Raw genomic sequence first — 23,670 nt, forward strand, 5'->3', positions numbered from 1 at the left:
TGGCTTCTTTGTAGAAACTGACAGGCTTCTACATTTAGAAACTGAGATTCTAAATTTAGAAACTGAGATGCTAAATTTCGCATGGAATTACAAGGGGCCTCAAATAGCTAAAACAATATTGAAAAGAAGAATAAGCTTGGAGGACTCACACATCCCAGTTTCAAAACTTTAAAAGCAACAGTAATCAAGACAATGCAGTACTGGTGTAAAGATAAACATATAGGCCGGGCGCGGTGGCTCAAGCCTGTAATCCCAGCACTTTGGGAGGCCGAGACGGGCAGATCACGAGGTCAGGAGATCGAGACCATCCTGACTGTCACGGTGAAACCCCGTCTCTACTAAAAAAAAAAAAAAAAAAACTAGCCGGGCGAGGTGGCGGGCGCCTGTAGTCCCAGCTACTCGGAGGCTGAGGCAGGAGAATGGCGTAAACCCAGGAGGCGGAGCTTGCAGTGAGCTGAGATCCGGCTACTGCACTCCAGTGCGGGCCACAGAGCGAGACTCCGCCTCAAAAAAAAAAAAAAAAAAAGATAAACATATAGATGAATGGAATAGAATTGAAAGTCCAGAAATAAGTCCATGTCTCTGTGGTCAACTGATTTCAACAAGAGTACCACGACTATTCAGAGAGGAAAGGACAGTCTTCTCAACTGCTGCCGGGACAACTGGATACCCACATATCCAGCAAAAGAATGAATGAAGTTGGATCCTTTCTTCACACCATATACAAAAAGTAACTCAAAATGAATCATGGACCTAAATATAAGAGCTAAAATATAAAACTCAGAAGAAAACTTGGTGATAAATTTTCATAACCTCAGAATTGGCACTTAGATATGACACCAAAAGCACAAGCAACAAAAGAAAAACTAAATTGAACAACATCAAATTTTAAAACTTGTGCTTCAAAAGACACTATCAAGAAAGTGAAAGACAGGCACGGTAGCACACCTGTAGTCTCAGCTTCCCCGGAGGGTGAGGCAGGAGGATCCCTTGAGGCCAGGAGTTCGAGGCTGCAGTGAGCTATGCTCTCACTATTGCACTCCAGCCTGGGTGACAAAGTGAGACCCCATCTCTTAAAAAAACAAAAAAACTGAAAAGATAACCCACCGAACCAGAGAAAACATTTGCAAATTATATATCTGATAAGGGACTTCTATCTAAAATATGGAAAGAACTCTTACAGCTTGATAATAGAAAAGACAGTTTGAAAATAGGCAAAGGATCAAGAGACATTTCTCCAAAGAACATATACAAATGGCCAAAAGCCACATGAAAAAGATCACGTTATACCCACTAGAATGGCTAGAATCAAAGTCAGGTAATAGCAAACACTGGTAAGGAGGTGGAGAAATCAGAACCTTCATACCCTCCTCCTGATGAGAATGTCAAATGCAGCCACTGTGGGAAACACTCTGGCAGTTCCTCAAACACCTACACACTGAGTTACCATATGATCCAGCAATTCCACTCCCTGGAATATACCTAAGAGAAATGAAAGCATATGCCCCCACAAAGGCTTGCACATGAATGTTTACAGCAATTATTTAAAATAGCCAAAGGATGCAAACAACTCCTGTATACCAACTAATGAATGGATAAATGAAACGGATACCAACTGATGAACACATGAACAAAAATATCCATACAACGGGGTATTAGTCAGGTGTAAAAAGGAATGAGGTACTGAACATGACATGAATAAACCTTGAAAACATTATGCTAAGTGAAAGAAGCCAGTCACAAAAGACTACATATTATACAATTCCATTTATATGAAATGTCCAGGGTAAGTAAATCTGTAGAGACAGAAAATAGAATAGTGATTGCTTTGGAGGGGAGAGTGCAAAAAGGGAGGAGAGGGAGGATAAGGGAGTGATACCTAAAGGGTAGGGGGTTCTTTTTGTGGTGATGAAAACTGACATGATGATGGCTGCATATATCTGTGAACATGCATAAAATCATTGAATTGCACATTTTAAATGGGTGATGTGTTTGGTATATGAATTATATCTCAATAAAACTGGTTTTTAAAATGACAGCAATAATTCTCCTTGTCCTCTTCATATCTCAAAGGGTGGTTGGGAACATCAAATGACAGGATTTATATAAAAGTACTTGGTACTCTATGCAGTGCTATACAAATGTAGCCTATTATGGTATTGAATGGGATTAATCAGCTTTTCACCAGCACCTGTCAGTACAAAACTCGGAAGCTGCCATTTCTAAAATTACCTTCGCCCCCAATTAGAATTCCTTTTCTTTAGTGGTTAAAACTCATTGACAGAGCCCAACCCTTGAAATACTGCTGCATAATAATTGCTTATGGAATGCTTCTTACCTTCGTAGCCTTTAGAAATAAAGAAAATAACGTTTCTTTTATATGTTTGCCTAAGACTCAACGCAAGTGTGTGTAATTACCACACATACCAAGCTCCTCATTATGTCAGCCCTGGAGCCCACGTGGCCATTATAGTAATTTGCTAACTGGTAATTGTTCCTTTCCTCACACAGTCCCAACCCCAGCCTTACATTTTGGCCATTGCTCTGCCCTTCTGAGCTGGTGTGAGTAGCAGTGCGAAGCCAAAGGGTATGAGAATGAAATATGCTGCAAGTGGCAAGTTTGAGAGTAGTGTAGACAGAAGCTGGTCCTTGGCCAGGTGAGCCTATGAGCGCAACACCAACGCGGTATTTACACATAGGACAAGGAGGGGCAGAACAAGTCCCCTATGCAAAACTGAGGCCCAGAGAGACTCAGTCACCAGGAAAAGTCACACCGCTAGTGGATGTGCTACTGGGGCTCAAACTCTGTGTTTGGCAGCATTACTCTGTACTGCCCATTGAAAAACAGGTGCCCTGCGAAAGTTTCAAAATTACTGCACTTCAAAGTATTTTCAAAATGCGTAAAATGTTTCCTACCTCTGCTTCTCCATATGAATGCCGATCTGACAGCGCGTGTTGCCCCTTTTCCGCAGAGGCATCCTTTGATTTAGCCACAAAAACAAAGGAAATCCGAATATCCATGTTTGCCGACCTTAGTTTTTGCAGAAAAATTGTGGAGTAACAGCGCCCTCAGGTGGTCACTCGAGTTTTCTCAGCCGGCCTTAGAGCGCGGAGAAGTGGGGCTAAGAATGCCGCTGCTGCCCCCTGGTGGGCTTGGGACGCCTGGGACCTCCTCGCTGAGTAAAGTGCGTCTTCCAGGACCCGTGGGCCTGCGGAATCACCTGGGAGACCCATTCCCAGCCCTGGCCTGGGGCGATCCTGAGGCGTGGCCTCTCCCACCTCAGCTGAAACCAAAATTGGAATCAAAGCCCTTAGTAGGGGGTGTTTTAAGATCCACACACGCTGGGACCTGGAAGGGCCTGAAGGCTTCGTGGCCAGAAACACCTGCTGCCACCTATCTCTGGGCCCAAGCCTACGTTTCCTCGTTTCCTCCCCTAGAGCAGCGGCTTATTAGCTAAGGGATTGTTCCCGTTTTGGAAAAAAAAATCACCAAGCTCTAGGGTTGGGGTATGGATAGCAACACTCTAATTATTTCTATCTTAGTGTGAAATACATTCATCTGACCCTTACCTGGTAGCAGGTGTTTCAGGGAAAAAGAAAGATCCTAAGAATAATGAGAGCCCGCGATCGGCATAGAAGGCAAGGGGAGAGAAAGGGAGAAGAAAGGGAGGAAGGGCAATGGGGAGGGGAGGACAAGGGAATGGAAGCGAGGGGAAGGGAGGGGAGAGGAGGGAAGGAGAAAGGAAGGGAGGGAAGCAGAGGACAGAGGAGGAGAGCGAAAGAGGTGGGGAGGAGGCCAGCTAGACCCTTCTGCAGTCTGACTCAATCTTCATTGCCCTAGTCCAGGCTTCAAATGCATAAAGAATTTGCAAGTGCACTCTTGTTCAATTAGCAAGACATTTCAGGGCTCCCATGGGCTCCCACCATTGCTTAGTGTATTACTCTGAGTTCTCCAGAGAAACAGAACCAGAACCAACAGAAAAAATATATATCATATATATATATGAATTACTATATATGCTATATATATGACTTACTATAAGGAATTGACTCATGGGATTGTGGAGGCTGACAAGTCCCAGATCTGCCATCAACACACTGCGGATCCAGGAGAGATGATGGTGTAAGTTCCAGTTCAAATCCAAATGCAGAGGAAGACCAATGTCTCAACCCAAAGGCAGCCTGGCAGAGAAAGAAAATCCATCCTTACTCAGCCTCTCAGTCTATTCAGGCCTTCAACAGATGATAAAGTCCACTCACACTGGGAGTGGGAGGGCTCTGTTTTCCTCAGTCCACTCATTCACAGGTGATCTTAACCAGAAACACCCTCACAGACACACACAGAAATCACCTTAATCAAGTATCTGGGCATCCCGTGGTCCAGTCAAGTGCACACATGCAATTACCCTCCCATTTGCCAATGGCAGCACCTGTCGGCCACACTGCCTTCTGGTTGCTTTTGCCAGGCTGCTCTCCCACTAGAGACTAGAGGCTGAGGACAGAAACAGCCTATTCTAGCACAAGATCCCAGTATCTAGCACAAGAACTAACACAGGAAATGGTAAGTGCTCAGGATGTTTTAAAAGTGCAAAAATGGACAAATGAACAAATGCACATACCTGAGTCCAATATAAAGAAAACACAGGCCAGGCACAGTGGCTCATGCCTGTAATCCCAGCACTTTGGGACGCCAAGGCAAGCGGATCACTTGAGGTCAGGGGTTCAAGACCAGCCTGGCCAACATGGCGAAACCCTGTCTCTACTAAAAATACAAAAAATAGCCGGGCGTCATGGTGCACGCTTGTAATCTCAGTTACTTGGGAGGCTAAGGCAGGAGGATCACTTGAACCCAGGAAGCGGAAGCTGCAGTGAGCCAAGATCGTGCCATGTCATATAGTAGTTGTCTCATTATATACCTATGTCCTTTACAGAGGGCAGTGAGCTCCTTGAGTTAGGGGCCGAGTAGGTCACTGCATCCCCAGTGCTAAGCATGATGTTTGACACATAGTTGGTGCTCAGTAAATATTTGGTCACCCAGGGATGAATAGACCAGTCAATGAGGGAGAGAATGAAGCCAGCCGGCCATCTCCCCAGAGATGAAGCAGGCTCAGATTCTCATTTGGAGCTGAGAATCACTCTTACCCGTGGTCAGGATCAGAGACAGGCTTTTACAAACTGGTATCCTGATAGTCTCTTCAAACTGATTTGAGAAACCTTTGTAAAATTCCAACCTTGCTTCCTGTCACCACAGTTATCCAGAAACTGTGAAAACCAACAGGACTCCTTGGGGGAAAGCCAGGAAGGTTGTACAATTACTGCTGTCTGTCAGGAGACTGTGACAGCACCTTGGGCCCTTCCAGGGGAGGATGAAAGTTCTGATTTCTTCCTATTGGGGATAAAAACAGGAAGAAAAAAAAAAGTTCTGATTAGGTGGACTCTGTCACACCTAGCAAGCCTGCTCTTCTGACTGGAGAGCTGCCCTAATGCTGGGAGGCAGGTTTCCAGAACAATCTGGAAGAGAGTGAAGAGATCCGGCTCGGCTTCATTGTACTTACCTGCTAAAAAGTCTCTGCTGCTCAGAAAATGCAAGAAAGAGAAATCTCCCTTTTGGGTTTCTGTGCCTCCATTTTGCTTGTAAAAATGTTAACGATGGGCCAGGTGCGGTAACTCACGCCTGTAATCCCAGCACTTTGGGAGGCCGAGGTGGGCAGATCATGAGGTCAGAAGATCAAGACCATCCTGGCCAGCATGGTGAAACCCCGTCTCTACTAAAATACAAAAAATTAGCCGGGCATGGTGGTGGGCACCTGTAATCCCAGCTACTCGGGAGGCTGAGGCAGGGGAATCACTTGAACCCGGGAGGCAGAGGTTGCAGTGAGCCAAGATCGCGCCACTGCACTCCAGTCTGGGCGACAGAGTGAGACTCCGTCTCAAAACAAACAAACAAACAAACAAACATTAGCGATGGCCCCAGGGAGAGACACAGGTGAGTGAAAAGAAGCTGTTAGGTAGGTACAGAGCTTTCACAGAAGTTTGGGGAGCACAGCAACCCCCAGCTCCTCAGGTCGGAGGGAAAAGCAAACCTGTGGTTAGCCAAGTCTTCTGCCAGCTCACAGAGACCATAGTGGGTAGCGATGAAGATGTGGGACCTAGGATCAGAGCTGCTCTCCATCAGAGCTGCTCTCAAATCCTGGCTCTGTCATTTACTTGCTTGGCCCATTACTGTGGTAGCACCAAAGGCAAGCTTGAGGGATGTTAGACAGCTGTGACCTCCATGAGTTCCCAAGCTGTCCCAAGTGATGATAACCATCATCATTGTGATGGACAGTTCTCACGCTTATATGAAGTATAAATATAACCACAGGAGAATTTTTTGGTATTTTTTATCACAATCTAAGTTAATATATATGCTTTTTGTGTAAACACAGCATCAAGGCAGTTCCCTGAGCAGTGCCCCCACCACCACATCACCACCATAAACCCCTCCTCTATGTGAATTCTGGAGCCAACACTGGCAAATCTCCATTCCTCTCTAAACCTTGGTTTTCTTCTCTGTTACAACAATAAAGGCTAATACAGTTATTTGAGTACTTTCTGTTTGCTGGACACTGAGCCAGATGTTTTCATGTGAATTATCCCATGTAATCCTTACAACAACAGTATGAAGTAGGTCCTTATCATTCTGTGCCTCAGTTTCTCAAAAGATTGAGACAATAATACCTACCTCCTGGGATTGGAGTGGGGGCTAGAAACAGAAGATGCATGTGGGATATCTGGCCCTGGTGGTGCTCAATAAATGATACAGTTCTAACAGTTGTAATGATTACAATGATGTTGGAGAGGTTGCAGGTGAGGAAGTGAAGCAGGAAGAGGAAGATGAAGAAGATGAAATCATGGTTCCCGGTGGGCAGAGATGCCAGCTTATACTTAGACCCTCCCTCAAGTGCTCATCCACAGATGCTGTCCCTCCTGACCATGAGACCTGAAATGTCTCAGCAGTGTCACCATGCATGGTTTTATTCGTCCACACTCAGCTGAAGTAAAGAGGGGGCCTGCACAGATCTATAGAGTAAGTGGGTCTGGCCTTGATGTCCCTGGCCTTGGCTGTCAACATCTTATTTCTCTCTTGGTGACACCCCCTCCCCTCAGAAGGGCCCCTCCCTAAGCAAGTTACTTACAAGGAGTTAGAGGGAAAGGGAAAAAAAGGAACAATCCAAAGTAGCCCAGGTCTAGGACTCCAGAGAGAGCCACCAGGTCAGGGAACATGGGAATGAGGTATTAGGTCTGAAGCCCAATAATGTAAGGACACAACAGTCTGGGTCATGCGAAAAGGGACTAAAGGAGTGTGTGATCGAAATTGGTCATTGTCCAGCTATATCCATTCTCCCCTTCTTCCTTTTAGTAATAGGTTCTTGAAATTTTACCGTGCACTTGGCCACTCAGCTGAAGACTACATTTCCCAGCCTCCCTTAAAGCTAATTTATAGTTACAGCAGTAAGTTCTAGCAAATGAGATGTGAATGGAAATGACATGAACAGTTTACAGGACACATCCTTAAAACAGAAGCCGCATGGCCTTCTCCTTTCCAACCTTCCAATATGCAGAAACCCAGACCTGGTCCTGGTAAAGCAGCTTCCGCCAGGAAGACAAAGGCAATCCCATGGGGTTGGCAAAACCATAAGGAACCAAGCTTCCTAGTTCCCCTCACCCTGGGATGCTCACATATCTTGGAGTTTTTCCTTTAGGATTTTATAAACATCGACATTGTTCTTTGCATTAAAGCAGCATAACACATGCTCATTTGCCAATTGTCCAAAATGAGTCTAACATCCAGTTTCAAGAATGAGAATACTCTGGCTAGAATCCCAGTCAGCATGTAACCAAATCCAGAGAAATCTTGAGGGCTTCTCTGAGGGGACATGGGACTGGTTTTCAGGGTTTCAGGAGAAGAAACCTAAAATTCTGAGGCTCAGATACAATTTCTGGGCTGAGGTGCAAGGAGAGGTGAGCCACTCCCATGAGAAAGGGCAGAGGGACCCTCCCCCATCCCTCCCCAGATTGCTGGGATCAAGTTCAGGCCAATGCAGAGGACTGGCCTGTACTTGATCTGGCCGAAGATCCAGTGTGGCAACCATGGGACAGCTCATTCCCGGGAAAAACAAGACCCAGCTTTCTCACCATTGTATCCTGGCTTACTCACCATCATGTGGCCTGGCACACAGAAGAAGCTCAATAAATATTGATTTGAATATTGACTGAATGAATAATAAGAATTGTACATTTTGAGCTCTTCAAAACAAGAACAGTTCTGGCAGCAAACACCAAGAGTTAGACACTCTAAAGGAAAGACCAGGGTTGGCTCTGCTTGGCCAGTTTCTTCATGGAACATCCCTCTGAAAACCAAGGAACCACAAAGGCTGTTTAAAAAACAGACCTCTCTCTCTCTCTCTCTCTCTCTCTCTCTCTCTCTCTCTCGGAATCCCTAGGCCACTTCCCAAACTGTAGCAAACAGGGAGTTTGAGTACTTCAAAAAATCTGTGGCTTTGGAAAAACTGATTTAGAAAGACTAAATGGAACTGCCTTCTTTCACCACTCATTCATTCACTCAACAAAACTTTATTGAGGATGTACTATATGCCAGCACCCAACCAAGCTCTGGTGTTAAAGAAAAGATTATAGTTTACAACTCTCTCCCCATCCTGAACGAGCTTATGTACTGTCCCAGGCTTTTCTCACAATCACAGCCGCTGCCTACCTCCTAGCCTCCACCTCAAAGAGTGGGTGGGCCATGGGGAGCACAGCCAGGATGCAACAGCTAGGAGCTACTTGAAGATGGAAGCAGAGACACAGTAATACCACCAACCAGAGATAGAATGAAAATGGATTTCCCCCTGCCAGAATTGTCCTCAGCTACAAACCAACCTTGCCCCTTAGGCCTCCACTCCCCTCCTTCCCATCTGCTGAAGGATGAGTGGGGCTGCCCTTACTCTGAGGTGGCACAATTCAGAGTCCAGGCTGCTGCAAACCCCTGCACATGCTGCTGGCTGGAAAGTGGATACAGAGATCAGATCAGAAGGCTTTCCTGGTAGGAGCCTGGACACAGGTGCTCATACTACCCACTGCCATTTGGAGTGCAGTGGTTGTCTCTCAAACCCTTCTTGATCTTGGGCAGATTGGAACTGGGCAGTGAGTGATCTGGGGACCCGGGAAGGGGAAAGACTGGAGGGCAGGGGGAACTAGCCCTGTGCCTGGGAGTTGGGAGAGGAGTGCTAGAAGGAGTAGGAATGGGAAGTGAAATACCTAGGAAACCCTGCCTATTAGGGAATTGGGTCTGAAAACTTTTTTTTTTTTTTTTGAGACAGAGTCTTGCTCTGTCACCCAGGCTGGAGTGCAGTGGCCGGATCTCAGCTCACTGCAAGCTCCGCCTCCCGGGTTCACGCCATTCTCCTGCCTCAGCCTCCCGAGTAGCTGGGACTACAGGTGCCCGCCACCACGCCCGGCTAGTTTTTTGTATTTTATTTTTTAGTAGAGACGGGGTTTCACCGTGTTAGCCAGGATGGTCTCGATCTCCTGACCTCATGATGCGCCCGTCTCGGCCTCCCAAAGTGCTGGGATTACAGGCTTGAGCCACCGCGCCCGGCCAGGTCTGAAAACTTTTTATCAGAAAACCAGTGTGTATGACAATGATAATAGTGACCATGAGCAGGATGTGGGGCCATGCGTGGTATCAGGAGAAAATGATCATGATCCATCCCTCAGGATAGCCAGCAATAAGAAAAGATGAACTAAAACCCTCACTGGTTGTTTAAAAAATATGGATTTAGTTCTTGCTGGAGGAGCTGCTTATTTGTGGTTGACTTTATACTTGCAAAAACCAGGACACGTATTAAAAGAACACGTTAGGCTTTTGTAAAAAAAATTTTATTTTGAACTTGTCTGAGACTTGCAGAAGAGTTTCAAAAATAGTACAAAGAGTTCTCTATATCCCTCATCACGTTCCACTAATGATAACATCTTACATGACCATAGGATAATGATCAAGAACGAGAAGCTAACATTGATATAGTATTATTGACTACACCACAGGCCTTATTTGAATTCCACCACTTTTTCTGCTAATGTCCTTTTTTTGTTCCAGAATCCTAACCAGGACCCCACATTACATTTAGTTGTCATGTCTTCTCATCCACTCCAGTCTGGAACAGGTCCTCAGTCTTTCATGAACTTGACACTCTCAAAGAGTACTGGTCAGTTCTTTTGTAGAACGTCTCTTCATTTTGTAGAATGTTTTCTTATGGTTGGAATCATGTTATGCATTTTTGGCAAGAATACCACAAAATTCATATTGTGTTCCTCTTATCACATCAAAGTGTTCATAATGTTGATGTGTCATTACTGGAGATATTTACATTCATCACTTGGTTAAGCTGGTGTCTGCTGAGTTCTCCACTGTAAACCTAACTATCTTTCCATTTGTAGTTGGTAAGTAGTTTGGGTGCAATATTTAGATTTTTAAAAATCCATCGTTTTCTATTGATCATCGCTTTTAACCTCTGCAGGTGTCTGATTCTCCAGGGTAGTATTCTGGTTAGCTTGAGTAGGTCACACAGTCCCTTGACCCCAGATTGTCTTGAGGTCAATGGTTTTATCAATGCCCAATAAATATTCAATGGGTATAGGTGGAAAGCTCCACAGGAGACATAACCATCAAATGCAATGTGCAAGCCTTGTCTGGATCTTGATTCAAACAAACCAATTATAAAAAGACATTTATAGCAAATTTTAATATAGATAGGATATTGAATGATACTAAGAAATTATTGTTATTTGCGTTAGTGTGATCATGGCATTATGATTATATTAAAAACATCTTTTTCTCATAGAAATATAGAGTGAAGTATTGATACTAAAAGTGATGTGGTAACAGGGATTTGTTTAAAATAATCCAGGAAAAAAACATGTGGAGAGACACATGACATGAGAGTGGCAAATGCCGATCGTTATTGAGGCAAATAATTGGCACATGGGGCCAGGCGCAGTGGCTCAAGACTGTAATCCTAGCACTTTGGGAGGCCAAGACAGGCAGATCACGAGGTCAGGAGATCAAGACCATCCTGGCTAACACGGTGAAACCTCGTCTCTACTAAAAATACAAAAAAATTAGCCAGGTGTAGTAGTGGACACCTGTAGTCCCAGCTACTTAGGAGGCTGAGGCAGGAGAATGGCATGAACCCAGGAGGCAGAGCTTGCAGTGAGCCGAGATCGCACCACTGCACTCCAGCCTGGGTGACAGAGCGAGACTCCGTCTCAAAAAAATAAAAATAAAAAATAAATGGCGCATGGAATTCCATTATATTTTTCTAGTTTTATGTATTTTTTTAATTCCCAAAGTAAAAAGTAAAGGTTTAGATACATTAAAAAGTTATTTGTCTCAGTTAATCTGCCTCAGAAAATACCACACTCATATAATAGTGTAATTTTATTCTGCATTCTGTGAAAACTGGATACTTCCCATACTACAACAAAAGCAAAAAATGATCACATTCTCAGGATCTGGGTGGTTGCTTGCTTTGGGTTCCCAGCGCAGATGACACTGCCCTCTTGGTAGCTTTTTCTCAGGGGCACTCTTTCATCCTTGTCTTCAGTAAGTATTCACCTTTTTTGCTGCTAACTCCTTTCTTTTTTACTTTTTTCTATTTTTATAGAGAGGTTAGGTCTTGCTCTGTCACCCAGGCTGGAGTACAGTGGCGCGATTACAGCTCCCTGCAGTCTCAATCTCCTGGGCTCAAGTGATCTTCCCACCTCAGCCTTCTGTGTAGCTGAGACTAGAGGCACATGCCACCACACCCAGTGACTTTTTTTTCTGTATAGACAGTATCCTCCTACGTTGCTCAGGCTGGTCTCGAACTCCTGGCCTCAAGGAATCCTCTCACCTCAGTCTCCCCAATTGCTGGGATTGTAGGCATGAGCCACTGCGACCATCCACCAACTCCTTTAATTCATCTTAATGCTTGTCCTGTTCCTTCTAGAGATTTTAGAGGCCATTTAACCCCAGAGTTGGATTGTGAGCCTCTTTGAGGCTCAACTTCTTTATTTATAATAGACCTACCACACGGGTCATGAAGAGAACTGCAGAGGATAACACGCGTACTCCTATTCTGTGCAGGTGTAGTACATTGCGGGTGCTCAAGAAATGGAACTTCCCTTCCACTGTGGTTATGCCTGCCCCAGAAAACCCTAGGAGAGACCCAGTCCTGGCACAGCAAGACACTTAGAACCCAAAACCTGGGCATGAAACCTGGATAATGTGACTTTGCTGAGTGGCAGAATTGTTGCCTCACTCGGTAGCCTAAGTTGTTTTGGAATTTGATGTAGTTAGAGATATAAAACACAATAATCTGACAAGTTTATGCTCTTTCTGACCTGGCAGATATCTCTGAGACCACCGTAGATGATTGTGCAGTACATATACTTGTGATACACAGTTGCATATGGTCATCCCAGACATCTGCCCCCACAGATGTAACTCGCTTCCTGCCTTCCTCTCTCTATCCCCTTCTATTCCTTCCCATCCTTCTTCCTCTTTTCATTCTTTCATGTAAATGGAAATCATAGTAACACTCTGAGGTTGTCACGTAAGTCAAAGTAGATGTGTCTAAAAGTGCTTTAACTCTAAAATGCTATATAGAAAGTTATGCTTTATTGTTTTATTTTTCAGGACAAGAACTATTATATATGTGTTAGATACCATCAGTTAAAGTGCTGGGTTGATTTATTTGGGGGATTTTGGTTCCGGTTGCTGTGCGCATTCCAGTCCCTAAGGCAATCAGTGGTATTTTGAGAACCCACCTGACATCCCTACATGACTGGGATAGAGACATGACTCTCCCGAGCGGTGACCCTCCTCCTGGAGCATGCTACCTAGATCCACACAGGTGAGAAGTAGCTCAACTACAAATTAACACCTGGCACTCAGTGCGTCTGCCCTTGTAATTTCTGGCGTGGGGATTGTATCAGAAACCATATGTTTGTCCTGGCAGGACTTTGTCCTGACATACAAGACTTGTCTCTCCAGATTGGCAGGTTCACAGGCCTCTGGCTGAACCTCAATTTCAACAACTCTGGAAGGCCCTTTGAGGTGCTCCCCGGGACCCTGTTGGAGTCTCAGTAATAGGGTTTCACTTCCCATCCTGATTTCTGAACCTATTGAGAAGTAAGATAAAAGATCAAGTGGTTAGAGGCCAAAATATCACATTCACCATTGATAAAGTTTAGGTTGGAAGGCCTAGCTTGTATCTCTTGGCAAATGGAACCTCAGTTTTAGGTGCAACCCTTTCATGGGAGGGCTGGGCCAGGGGAAGCTTCCACCCTGGCCAGAGCCTGCCTGGAATTGCTGAGCAGAGCCTATGCTCACAGCCGATGAGTGCTCCCAGGAAGAGGACATAAGGTTTCGAGCCACACTCCCAGTTTTTCCCTCCCAAATTCACCAGTTACAGAAGGAACTCTGACTGAGACCAGTGCTAGCCAAGAACCGTTTCTCTCCCACAAACTCTTCTCAGGGCAAAATGTTTATAGAGTGACAAGTTCCCTCAAGAGGAACATCTGGTCACCCTTGAATCTATGCTATTCTGACAGAATAACTAAAACATGCTCTTCCATGCCCTGTCTGGTGTTTACCACAAACCAAAGCTATGTGCTGGCATTCACACCTGCCACCACCGCAGTCTCTTCTTCCATTTACCTAGCATCCAGCACCCACTCACCACCCACTCTAGTCTGAGGTCCCACAGGGTATCGTGGCTTGAGCTAGCATTTGCAACTGTTTAAGGGATGCAACCTGCTTCTCTTTTGTTCTTACACAGACACAATCTGTTGGCAGCTTCCACATATTTGGACCTCAGTGTCATTAAGTATCACATGGCCCCACAACAACAATAAATGCAAAACCTAATCCTTGTGTGTGTGCTTTTAAAAGTCCATTCCATTTAAATGAGTCATACCATTAAGTCAACACAGTTTTGCTTTAAACCCTAAGTCACTTACATAAATCCCCAGGGGTTCACTGTGACCCTGTGTAAGGCTTCTTCCTTTTCTGTAAACTTTCGTTCTTGGATTACACATTTCCAGGGATGACTGCCAACTCCTCCTTTTGCCTTCCGTCCTCTCAGTGTGTGTGCGTGTGTGTGTGTGTGTGTGTGTGTGTGTATGTGTGCGCAAGCGCATGTGTATTTTATGTCCGCATCCTGGTCCTACAAATAAAAGTCACCTTTCCTGTTTTCTCAGCAACTTGAATCAATTCCACTTTCCCATTTTCCCATTAGTGTTTGGTGTGCGTGCTTTGCTGGATTGGTCAAAGAAGCTCCCCACTCTGCAGAATTTTCGAAGGCTCCTAAGGTAGAGAGCATTACATTGGAAAGAAATGGAACTTTCTGATTCTTCAGAGACTCAACCTTCTCCTATGAGGACCCAGTTGCTGGTCAGATGTTTAGGAGAACCCGGCAGGCAGTCTATGCTTCATGGTCTTCCCAATAACACTTTATGCTTCCTTCTACTAAGTACAACCATCTATATTTTAATGACTTGTTTATCTTTCTCCTTCCCTGCTCTGTGAATTTCTCCAAGGCAAAAACTCTGTCCTAGCCAGTTATGATGGCTCACGCCTATGATCCGAGCTACTCAAGAGGCCAATCACTTGAGGCCAGGAGTTCAAAACCAGCCTCGGCAACATAGTGGGGCCTTCATCTCAAAAAAAGAAGAGAAAAAAACTCCTGTGTTCTATTCTTTTGATCCATTTCAGTTAGCTCCTGACGCTTAGTGCCAGCTCAGTTAATATTTGAGAAAAGGTAAAGGAAAAGAAAGCAGCAAGGGAGGCCAGAAGGGAAAGAGGTCCCAGCACCCTTGAATATGCTGGCACTCCCTCTAGAAAGCTGCTCCTACATGTTTCCCTGTGGCTGGCTCCTGCTCTCTCTGTCATTCCTATGTCCATTCAGCATCACCCCCTCAGAATGTCCTTTCCTGACATCCTTCTTAAAGGAGCCACCACACAGTCACTCTCTCTGTTACTTTCCTGTTTTATCTACTTCACAGCTGTTTGTGATCTGAAATTATTTAACTGTATGTTTATTTATTACCCGACTCGCTCCACTATGATGTAAGCTCCATGAGGTACAATAGCTTTAGGATCTTAAACAGTGCCTAACACATAAGTGCCTAACAAGAGTCAATTGAGGCTGGGCACAGTGGCTTACGTCTGTAATCCGAGCAATTTGGGAGACCGAGGCCAATGGATCACCTGAGGACAGGAGTTCGAGACGAGCCTAACCAACATAGTGAAACCCCATCTCTACTAAAAATACAAAATTAGCCAAGTGTGGTGGCAGGTGCCTGTAATCCCAGCTACTTGGGAGGCTGAGGTGGGAGAATCGCTTGAATCCAGGAGGTGGAGATTGCAGTGAGCCAAGATCACGCCATTGCACTGCAGCCTGGGCAATAAGAGTGAAACTCAGTCTCAAAAAAAAAAAAAAAAAAGACCAGGCACGGTGGCTCACACCTATAATCCCAGCACTTTGGGAGGCCGAGGCGGGTGGATCACCTGAGGTCGGGAGTTCAAGACCAGCCTCACCAACATGGAGAAACCCTGTCTCTACTAAAAATACAAAATTATCTGGGTATGGTGGTAGACGCCTGTAATCCCAGCTACTCAGGAGGCTGAGGCAGGAGAATAGCTTGAACCCAGGAGGTGGACTTTGCGGTGAGCTGAGATCACACCATTGCACTCCAGCTTGGGCAACAAGAGCGAAACTCCATCTCAAAAAAAAAAAAAAAAAAATTCAATTGAATGAATAAACAGAGAAAGCGAGAAAGGCAGGCAGGCTCTCCTCTCCTTTTGCCCACTTGAATTGACACCTTAAAATATAGACCACCACAGACAAAAAGAAGCTGTTCTTCTGTCCTTTGCTGACATGTCCACCTGGCTCTTTAACATGGACCGCAGGGCCCAGAAGGCATCTTTATTGGGAGAACAGTTTAAGATGCAAAAGAACACCATCAGGAATGTGGTGGTGCTCGGGTGCAGAGCCCTTCTGGAAATGGTTCCAGCCACACCACCTGTGTTCACCATACAGACTGAGTTTCTCAAACTGTTCCCTTGGCAGGGAACACAGGTTTCACAGACACCCACAGGTATTTAAGCAGAGGTGAGGGCTACTGTTGATACGTCATGGCACGTGGGAACATGTGGCACTACAAGACCTCAGGGGAGAGCCAGACTTGGCCAGCCAGGGGCCAGGGGCTGCCGCGCTGCTGCTCTGCCAGCTGCACTGTCCTCATCTCTCCTCTGTGCATCCATTTCCTGCTCTCTCACTGCAGACCTGTGCACAGGAGCCAAACACGCTGCTCAAGAACCTCGGAGGCCCATTTCACAATTCCACAGGGGAAAATCTGGTGAGTCCAGCTTGGGTCCAGTGTCTACATCTTGTCCACTCAACTATGAAGGGAAGAGGGTCACACTGTATGGGTGTGGCAGCTGGTACAGGGTTCAGAAAAAGGGGTATGTAGTTGGGGATCACCCCAAAAACATTTACCATCTTTACCTTAGTCAACAGATGGTGTGCTCAGTCTCCAATATCTGAGAAGCAGTTTTTTGTCATTGCCCTTTAAATGTCCAGATGTTTTCCATTTGTCTTTCCTGTCATTAGCCAACAATCACCTGGCAGTGGAAGCATAAAATATAAGAGGCTGCCCTCTGAAATATTTTCTGGGTCACTAAGGGCATTAAACACTTGTTTCCAGTGTTAGGGAAGCTAAAACAGAGGTCGTGGGTCAATGACAGAGAAATGTTTTAATGTCTACATTGGCCTGAGGAAGCCAAATGCTGCAGAAATCCTGTGGGCAGCTTTCCATCTTCCTCTTTCATCAGTGTCAGGGCCTGAGAAAACAACTCTTGGAATGTATCCACTGGAGTCCAACCATTTCAACAAAACAAGATAGAGTATATTCTGAATGCAACCCAAACACACCTCTCTGTGGGTAATTATGAAACCAGCTCACGCAGCCTTATGCCTCCTGCGATGACTATTTCTGACTCATTCCATTGGTTTTTCTGGCTTTATAGCCCAGTTGTATGTGTTATAAGATGACACTAGGTGAGATCATACCCTTTTTTTGTTTGTTTGTTTTTAATACTTGGTAATTTTCAACCGAATTTATGTTTAATAAACTGTTCCCTTGGAAGGCCAAGGCAGCCAGATCATGAGGTCAGGAGATCGAGACCATCCTGGCTAACACGGCGAAACCCCGTCTCTACTAAAAACACAAAAAATTAGCTGGCCGTGATGGAGGCCGCCTGTAGTCCCAGCTACTCCGGAGGCTGAGGCAGGAGAATGGCGTGAACTCGGGAGGCGGAGCTTGCAGTGAGCCGAGATTGCGCCACTGCACTCCAGCCTGGGCAACAGAGCGAGACTCCATCTCAAAAAAAAAAAAAAAATACTCTTCCTCTGTTGAGGGAATCCTGTTGATAGACTGAAAGAGAGATGGGAGGAAGAGGGGCATAAAATAATTGGCTTCAAAGACAGATGCAGCTCTGCACAGTAAAGTAAGAAATTGGTTTAACTATGGACAGAGACACATTTCCAAAGATGATGTCTCCTTTGGAGGCATATTCCTACCCAAAGAATATGAGAATATGTAACCCAGTGTGTCCACCACTGCCTTGATTTATTGAGAGGTTTGGGGCCAGTTCTGTCTGGTCCCTTCTTGCCCAGGTACTATTCCATGAAGACCCTCTAGGAGACCAAGTCTTCAATCCTGGGGCTTCTAAGTGCCCTGGACCGTTGGGAGCAGGGACTTTTCACACGGTGTGCGAGGGGCAGAGGGCTGAACAAAGCCCTAGGGCACAGGGTTGTCTTTGGGCCTTGCTAGTAATCACTGTGACTGCAGGCCATGAGCAACGTTCACCACACACACGTGGACATCTAATCTAGGTCCTGAGGACCAGTGGGGTCTCCAGGAGTGGGGAGCTGATGGGCTACAGTCCATGTTTCAGTAGAGGACAACTATCTCTCCTTCTGCCCTTGGGTTCCTTACCATCTCCCTATCCCCAGCCTGTGGAATCCTTAGTCTGGAGAGCAAAGCTCTCTTTGCAGTTTTGCAGTTATGCTGCATGCTGTTTCTGTCTTATACCTGCACTGGTGACTTTTGAACTGAAACACTACAAATTTGGCTAATTCTCTGCTTCAAACACAACATCCTTCCCCTAAAGTAATGATAACTCATATCTCGTTGTCTGGCCTGGGAGGAAGATCATCAGAGTGCAAGTGAAGAAAATCAGAGAACACAAAGCTGGAAGAGGTGTGCCGGCCTTGGGGGTGGGTAAGAACACAGAGTGAATTATTTAAAACATTAACCCACTTCATACATAGGATCAGGTATTGCGCCTGTATATAAGCCTTGTTATTGTGGAGTTGTGTGTTCTCGTTCACACGGTTTCTTGCAGGGCTACAGGACAGACATGTGGACCTCACATGGAGGAGAAAGCAGGAAAAGTAGCTGGACTGGCTTGGTTCAGCAGAGTCTGGGCTGAACTGTGGATGTCCTCCTGCAGAGTTGAGTGGGGAACCTGGATCTTGGGATATGTACCAGGGTGAGACAATTCTGAGGCATGTTCTATACAATAGGAATATGCTGAGAGTCACATATGTAATTTCACATTTTCTAGTAGCCACAGTTGGAAAAAGCAAAATGAAACAGATGAAATTAATTTTAATATTAATATATTTATTGAACCTTGTCTACCTAAAATATTATATCAATGTGGTAATCAATATAAAAAATAATATGTTTTACTATATATATATATATACACATATATATATATATACACACACATATATACTGTTAGAAATCCAATGTGCATTTTATATTTGGAGCGCAACTCAATTCTTACTAGCTACATTTCAAATGCTCAGGGGTCACAAGTGGCTAGTGGCTACCATATTATAGGTCAGGGAAGCTCTACACTCTTTCTCACAGGTTCCCAGTGGGATTGAGCCCCAGTTGCCCACAGTGGTAATCTTCTGATTGATGTCCCCTTTCTAGATTTCCTTTCCTTCCCTGAAGGCCTCTATTCCCTTGCCAAGGCTTCCTGGGATCATCCATCAAACGAACTACTTGCTGTCAACTCCTTCCCTCAAAGTCAGCTTCTGGGAAATCCAACCTAAGATATGATTGTTCTAAGCCCATAAGCACTAAGGATAGCCACATCTTCTGTTAATTAACTTCTTCTCATTGTTGAACTTTCTATTACTTTTACATGGAGTAAATACTTGCCAAAAGTTACAGCACGGTGTATTCTGCGTTATGACAACCTAGCGGAAAGGCCTGCCCATTCTGAAGCCTGAATAGCAAAGAAGAGAACAATGTCCCCTTCCCTCAGGCCAAAGTGGTGCAAGCAGTAGCAGTGCCCAAGGAGACAGCTGTGCTTAGCAGGGGGGTGACCTCTCGAGTGTCACCAACAGCAATGTGCCTGGGCAACAAGGAGACTGGGGCAGCAGAACACAAAGGACTCATCTTGCTTTCACATAAGATGGCCCTGGCGACCCTCGGATAGGCCAGAGGACAGTTTCCAATCACCAGACCAAGGGAAGGAAGTACTGGCTACCACAATTTTATATTTAAAAGGAAATTTAAAATTTTGTAGGTATAGATGGTAAGGTCAGGACACCCAGTCACAAGTGAATTAATTCTCTTTTTTGTTTTGTTTTGTTTGAGACGGAGTCTCGCTCTGTTGCCCAGGCTGGAATGCAGTGGTGCACTCTCCACTCACTGCAATCTTTGCATCCTGGGTTCAAGTGAGTCTCGCGCCTCAGCCTCCTGAGTAGCTAGGACTACAGGTGCACACCACCACACCTTGCTAATTTTTTTGTATTTTTTTGTTGAGACAGAGTTTCACCATGTTGGTCAGGCTGGTCTCGAACTCCTGGCCTCAAGCGATCCATCCACCCACCTCAACCTCCCAAAGTGCTGGGATTACAGGCGTGAGCCGCCCCGCCCAGCCACAAGTGAATTAATTCTCAATCTGCTGTTTCAGTCAGGATGACTTCAAAGAATCCTCTGTCCATACCTCCGAGAACAACAAAGAAAAACAATAACCAGTTGAGATGCAGATCAGCTCTGGCACTGTTCATAAATTCTCCTAGAAGAAGTGCTTTCCAAGGAGTGGGAACCTGACTTATAATGATGCCAAACAACAACTGACAAATAACACAGCCCTGAGGGGGTGTGGAGCAAAGATGAAAGAGCAGTTTCATGTCAGCAAGCACTAACATATTTCTAGAAGAAACCTGACCCCAAAATGCTACATCTACATATATTAACAAAATATTCTGTGATTTATTTATCCAGTGAAACTGGAAATTTCCTTCCTGCTCATTTGCACTTTGTCTCCATTTCTCTTATGCAAAATGGAATACCTTTTGAGAATCTAGATGATTATTGCCAGGCACATTTTCACTGGAGCCATCATCTCACCAAATAAAGGCCAATATATTTCAACCTCCATCAGTCAACATAATAAATGAACAAAACATTATATAGAAGACGAGTCTAAACTTGTGGCCTTATTTCCTTACCTTCTAAAACCATATGCCTCATCATCTTTTCCAAAAAGTGAATTTAAAGTAACAATAATAACATTTCATTTTGGCTTCCGCAACACACTCTACTGAAATTACTCTCTCTAAAGTCAACAGCAATTCCCTATCCTAATAGCAGGGGTCTTCTCTCAGTTATCTTCCTACTTGAATTTTCTGCAGCATGCAACATATTGAACAATCTTTTCTTTGTTCACTCCGTTGCAATAAATATTTATTAGTACCTACTATAAGCCAAGCACTGTTGTAAACATCTTCAGTATATTAGAAAATAAAACAAAGACCTCTTCCCTTCTGGAGCTTACGTTGTAGCATAAGAAGACATCATAAACCATAACCCTAAGGAAACGATAGCGTATGTTAGAAGGTGGAGACCAAACTGCCCTTTGGTGTAGCAAGGAAGGTCTTGGGCTTTGAAGGCAGGAAAGCATGATTCAGAGACTGGAGATGACAGAAAGCTGGGGGGTGACATGAGATTTTCTGCAAAAATATCCCCAAACAGTCTGTGACTTCCTAAGCATCACAAAAAGCCAATGTGACTAGATCTCTTATAGAAAACAGAGTTGGGGTGTTGCTTCCCAGCTGGCTCTGGCAAGTTCTATGGATTCCCTCAAATCCACCTCTCCGGACTCTCTCACTCCTGCCACTGCATTGAGTTCGGGTCCTGAGTTCTGCCTGGATGACCGCCTTAGCCTTCAAGTTGCAGTCCTTTCTGGAGCCCCAGTCTTACTATCATCCACTTCACTCCCCATAGTGCTGCCTGGTGGATTGATTGTCCCCTAAAATACAAATCAAATCCTGGCACTAGCTTTTTCCTGAAGTAGACATCCTAAATTGGCAATATGCTTTCCAAAGAGCCCCTGATAATACAGACACTGAGAGACACATGTTCATCTGCTGAAAGAAGCATACCTAGAAAAAGCACAATGGAATCCATTTTTCTCATGAAACTAGAGCAAAATGCTACTCCTATTAAAGAGGGTTGACATGCTTTTCATTGCTTTAGGAACTACCCGTAGTTGAAATAAACAGCAAAGATTCTAAGGAACTGCAGGTCATTGACAGAGGTAAACTAATTTTAACAGCAATCCAGATAATCACGAGCGGTTGGTTTGGGGGCTTCAGAGCTGTCACCAAGCAGTTTAAAGCACAGGAAGCAAGCTCACTGCCTGGAAGTTGAGGAGCTGCAGATTAATCCCTAAATTTAGCATCTTGATATGGGTGAAAGCAAACTAGGTACACGATTGCCCAATCAGAAACACAGAATCAACTCACTTAGCAATAGCGAGTTATGTTTCTGCTCTGAAGGTAAGTCAGCAGTGTACAGGCATTGCCCAGACGAAACACCCAGGGAGGCAGTCTGGGGCTGTGTTTCCTCAAGGAAGCATGGTTGAAGGAAGAAACTGCAGTGTAGCTGAAATAAATCAAGGTTATCATCAAGAAGATGGTGCTGACAAGTTTCAGATCTGAAGAATGAATTAATAATGATACTAAGTCTCAAGAATAGTGAAATCGTGATCATTGCTCACATCTCCTGCCTGCATGGTATATGCAGAAACTAAGCACTCTCTAACCTTTACATGAATCAATGAGATAAGATGTTCCTATTTCTTTTTCTTTAAATGTCAGTGTTTCCCAGTACTCCACCTCTACCCCTCTTCTATTTAAGCATTTTCCTAGGTGGATGAGGAACCTGGGGCATGGAGCATTCAGGTAACTTGCCTGAACCCGAACAGTGAGTAACAGGACTACAAGGAGTGACTCAAGTCCAAGTAAAGTAAGTCTGAAAACCAGTGAATGAGGCATGAGTCAGAAACGATAAAGACAGAGGTCAGGATGGAGGATGGGGCAAGGAATGGGTTGGTGCAGGCAGGTTAGAACCAAGGCCAGGAGGAACTATAGAACACTGAATTTTCCTTTGGCTGTTTCCTGGTGTATCTCAGAAGTAAGAATGGTTGTTAAGAGGAACCACGAAAGTAATGAAAAAAGTATGCTGACATAAAAGGGGTTAAGAACGATGTCCAATTGAGGCCAGGTACGGTGGCTCACGCCTATAATCCCAGGACTTTGGGAGGCTAAGAGGGGCGGATCCCCTGAAGTCAGGAGTTCTAGACCAGTCTGGCTGACGTGGTAAAACCCCGTCTCTACCAAAAATACAAAAAAATTAGCCGGGCATGATGATGGGTGCCTGTAATCCCAGCTATTTCGGAGGCTGAAGTGAGCCAAGATCACACCATTGCACTCCAGCCTGGGTGAAAAGAGCAAAGCTCCAGCTCAAAAAAAAAAAAGAAAAGAAAGAATGACCTCTGATTCAGTCACTCATTCAACATGTGTTTATAGAACACCTAGCATATGTCAGGCTCTGTTCTAGGAGCAGCATTGAAAAAGCAGATAAAATACTGGCCTCACTGGAGTTACACCCTAGTTGAATAATAATAGATTAAATATGAAACACTAAAAATAATAGATTGCATATGCTCTGTTGTCATAGCCAGCCCTTTCCAAGGCAAAACCCCAGTAAAACCAGATTAGGAAATTAGAGGAAGAATAAAGGAGAAAAATAACAACTTCTGACCCTTCAGGCCAAGCTCTTCCTCATCTAGCAGAGATGCCCAAGATACAAGTGGCTCTGGCAGTGTGAATACAGCGGCTTAGAGTTGGGCACACTCAAAATCACTAGGCTAAGCCAAGCACCATGGCTCATGCCTATAACCCCAGCACTCTGGAAGGCCAAGGCAGAAGGATCGCTTGAGCCCAGGAGTTCAAGACCAGCCAAGGCAACAAAGTGAGACCCCCATCTCTAAAAAAATTAAAAAATTACCTGGGCATGGTGGTGTGCACCTGTGGTCCCAGCTACATGGGAGGCTGAGGCAGGAGAATCGCTGGAGCCCAGGAGGTCGAGGCTGCAGTGAGCCTTATTCATGCCACTGCACTCCAGCCTGGGTGACGGAGTGAGACCTTGTCTCAAAGAAAAATAAAAATCACTAGGCCAATCACATCACCTTCTGGTTTTGGGGGGGGG

General features: G+C 44.9%; 1 protein-coding gene across 1 annotated transcript in view; it reads left to right on the top strand.

Annotated features, from left to right (window-relative positions):
- The first annotated feature begins 15,572 nt into the window (after positions 1-15,572).
- Positions 15,573-23,670, top strand: part of BCL10 (B-cell CLL/lymphoma 10) — a 31,348-nt gene continuing 23,250 nt past the window's right edge. The window contains exon 1 of the mRNA XM_011956101.1: positions 15,573-15,583. The gene's annotated coding sequence lies outside the window, so the exon portion shown is untranslated. The remainder of the gene's footprint in view (positions 15,584-23,670) is intronic.

Source organism: Colobus angolensis, unplaced genomic scaffold, assembly GCF_000951035.1.
Source record: "Colobus angolensis palliatus isolate OR3802 unplaced genomic scaffold, Cang.pa_1.0 Scaffold41, whole genome shotgun sequence".
Taxonomy (NCBI): Eukaryota; Metazoa; Chordata; class Mammalia; order Primates; family Cercopithecidae; genus Colobus; species Colobus angolensis.